General features: G+C 33.9%; 1 protein-coding gene across 6 annotated transcripts in view; it reads right to left on the reverse strand.

Annotated features, from left to right (window-relative positions):
- Positions 1–3,863, reverse strand: part of LOC111473392 (defensin-like protein 5) — a 47,064-nt gene that overhangs the window by 11,140 nt on the left and 32,061 nt on the right. Inside the window, exon 1 of one of the 6 annotated variants that reach the window (XR_002715661.1) lies at positions 743–1,131. The exons of 4 other annotated variants lie outside the window; for them this stretch is intronic. The gene's annotated coding sequence lies outside the window, so the exon portion shown is untranslated. Of the gene's footprint in view, positions 1–742; positions 1,132–3,863 lie in introns of those variants that run through there. One more of the 6 variants, XR_002715662.1, reaches the window with a different exon arrangement.

Consider the following 3,863-nt stretch of genomic DNA (forward strand, 5'->3'; position numbering starts at 1 on the left):
AGAATAATCACGTTTTGTAACGTCTATACTGGCCGTTCTTGATTTAAAAGGAAGTTGTTTTATTTTATTCTTGTCTAGTCATGCGGTTAACATTGGTCGATGGACGTAAATTATACTATTCTTAAAAGTAACCTATTTCTTAAATACAAATTTAAAGCATGAGCATAACCTTCTTAGTATTAATTATCTTTCATAATCTGTATAAAAGGTAGGAATTTAGGTGTACTATTGTTATACCTCTTTTCATATGCCAAAAATTTAAGATGATAAACGCAACGATTAGCATGTAGCATAACCCAGTTTATAAAATCTTGAACTGGAAAGCTTAAGTTTTATACTGTTTGATTATGGTTTTTGTGATGGTTAAAGATTACCGTTTAATTGGTGGTGTGAAATTCAGTTGTTGATATATTCCGTGTATTGAAATGATAAAGATTGCCGATATCAAAAATAGTTTCGAGGATGTGGATTTAGAACCTCGCCTGTTTCCTTGTCGTATGAATTTATAATAAACTTCTTTCCACATTTTTATTTTTTAATATTTTAGTCTCAATTATACAAATATCTAAATATTTTAATTAGTTTTTTATTATGTCAATTATTTTTTAACTTATTCAAATTGGGTGGAGTTGAAATAAATCATAAATGGAATTGATTTATGAATATTGTTTTAGGGTTCATATGGAAATCCAAGCGATTCCTACAAGTATTTCTTAACAAAAAGGTGCAAGGTGGCTACTACCTCGTTGTCGACGTTCGGGACCTCTGTTCATGATCTTCCGATACCTGAATTACCTTAAATTTTCTTTCACAGACTTCTTATTGTGTCTAGTTTCTGGAACCATAAAGATTTTTCTGAGAACCATTCTGGAAAGGGGTTAAATTTTAGAAAAATCGAGGGGTCGAGTTTTTGGTTGACATGGCCGGTTCAACTGAACCGGCCACGTCATCGTCTTCTTCCTCCAGACGGGAAGAAGACGTGCGTGATGTTTTGCGCCGCCGTCTAAAACTCGCCCTCCCCAGCTCTGATCACCTCGTTTCTCCCCTCGAGTTCTTCATGAAACTTAAAGAGGGTATTACAAGGAAGAGCTATGGATTGATTTCATACCTTTTCGTGGATCGTAGCCTAAGATGTTCGCTTCCAAAGTTCGTCCAAAATATAATTTCTCGCTGGAGTAAAAACAAAGGATTTCTTATTGGGTAGCCGATTCTAAGGGTTTTCAAGGCTCGATTTCTTCATGGAACTTCTTCCTTATTATTTCCTCAAGCTTAAGAAATTGGTTTCGAGGAACAACTTTGAGTGTGGGACCTTAATTTTGAGAAATCACTCTCGGTCTGCAAGTTACATGACACCTCCGATTTTCAATCTCTTAGGTATCTTGTTCTTAGACGTTTCAGCTCTTGATTCCTTCATCAAAGTTGCTCATCTTTTTTCTCTTAAACTAAAGGAATCCTTAATTTGAAGGAAAAAAAGGTCATAGATAGGAATTCGACACTTACCCACAATTTGAACACGAAATGAATTTTCTTCAATTGGAAACGTTTCTGAGGTTATTTCTCTTCGTGGTCTTCAATGAAAACATTCCTTGAAGGTGCAGAAACTTATTGAGATTGTTCTTGCTCAACGAATTTTGTGTATCCTCTTATTTGAATTTTGAGTTTTCTTTGAAGCTCTTTAATGGCGGATTGGATTGGGGGAATGGTTTCTAGGCACTTTCCGAACCCTATTCCTTCATAGCACTTGTGGGTAATATTGTTTAGAAACTATAGGAACAAGTTTGAAAGGCAATGGTTGAGAATTGCTCTCAAATTTTGAAGAAACCGAGAGTAGGAGACCCAAAATCTAAACACTTATTGCCTACGATTGGGAGCTCTCCCTTGCTTGACTCTTATTCCAAACTATTGCCCCAACTTCAGAATTTATAGGGAAAGCATAAACCGGCATTGGGAGCTCTAGATTCATCGTGAATTATCGGTTGAATTTTCTAGAAAATTCGTCAGAAATATCTACTCCGATCACAGCCTCACCGACTTTGGTTTTGAATCCTAGCTGTTGGATGTGATGATCCGTGAGTTTTCTGAATATATTCAAGTATGGGGGAGATTGAACGGCTGAGAGTCGAGATTTGCAGGATTTTGTGTAGAAGGCATAGTGAAGGATCGGATTTTTAGCAGAATGGCAAATCCGTAATTATCCTTAACTTTAGGGGTATTTGGTAACTTTAGGGGTATTTTGATTCTTTTTCTTGATAGTATTTATTTATAAGAATCATAAGATGGAAAAACAAATGTCAGCCATTGATTCATAAGATGGATGGTTCTTTCTCAACTTTATCTTATTCCATAGGGAACTTTATTATTATTAGTATTTAAAATATAAAAATTTAAGAATATTCTAATTTTAATTGATAAGAAATGACTTTGTGGTAATCCAGCATTCATATATAAATTCTTAAATTTGTTTGTGGAAAATATTTTTGTTACACCCGAATAAAGAGGAGGTATATGAATGAAACGAGACACGATTTAAATGAGAGAAATTATAAAGATAAGATGACTAAAAAAAGAGTTGCTATTTGTACCAATGAAGTGCTAAGTTGAGCTATTGTATATTGGGTAATGTAACCGTCCAAGTTTTCCACATTTTTTATAAATAATGTTTTATTCCCATTTCTAACCATTCACATACCGTAACGTATGCATATCATATTATAGTCATATCGTTTCATAAAAAATTCACATATATCAAATATATGGCACGTGCAAAACCACGGGGAACGTATTGACACAACATCAAATCTAACCATGTCGATAGTAAGGCGACTTACCTGATTTGCTCCTATGACATCTTTCTTCACATAAATCTGTTTCTACATGTAAATTTGAGTAATTGTGTACAGGCCACTTTCGTTCTTTAATCAATTCTTTGGCGGTATTTTATGGTAACAAACTGAAGACATCTCTCTTCACGTTAGTCTTCTTCTGCATGATGTAACTACGTGAAGTCATTTTTGTTCTCTCCATAATTCTATACACATATATTCTTGGCCAATTTTTAATCGATTCTTTTCTACGAGTAAATCTGCGTAACTGCGTACAGGCCATTTTCTTTCTTTAATCTATTATTTGGCGATCTAATATAAACCTTACTTAAAAAACTGACGACATCTCTCTTCATGTAAATCGGCTTCTATAGACGACATCTCATCACGTAAATCTGCTTCTACAGACGACATCTCTCTTCATGTAAATCGGCTTCTATAGACGACATCTCATCACGTAAATCTGCTTCTACAGACGACATCTCTCTTCACGTAAATCTGTTTCCATAGGTAAATCTGCATAACGGCATAAACGTCTTTTTCGTTCTTTAATCGATTATTTAGCGATCTAATATATCTTACTATAACAATATTTTATTTCCGTTTTTTTTTAATTTGATTTTTAGTTTATATTCCAACCTAACCATTTGAAAGGGTTGACTCTCTATCTCGAGTATCTGGTTCCTCGTGATTATTTTTGTTTGGTTGTTTGAGATTTGGATTCTATTATTGTTGACATTAAAATTATGGTAAAGTGCGAAAGCGAATTATATTTATTTAAAAATTGAAATTTTTTATAGGGTCTCGTTGTTCTATTTTTTAATCACTTTTTTCATGCTCGGGACAAAAGTAAGACCACCTAATTTCCACGTTCGTTATATGTGATGACATGATGTCTACTTACTAGTAAGACCACCTAATTGCCCGTGCTTGTGGCTACTTCAGTTACTTGTTGTATAGTGAGTCCATTAAGCATAAGATATTTTAATTTCGCAGTGATTAAGTTATATTAAAAAAAACATTGTTGAGCAAAAAAAAAAA

The sequence above is a fragment of the Cucurbita maxima genome, unplaced genomic scaffold, assembly GCF_002738345.1.
Source record: "Cucurbita maxima cultivar Rimu unplaced genomic scaffold, Cmax_1.0 Cma_Scf00119, whole genome shotgun sequence".
Classification (NCBI taxonomy): Eukaryota; Viridiplantae; Streptophyta; class Magnoliopsida; order Cucurbitales; family Cucurbitaceae; genus Cucurbita; species Cucurbita maxima.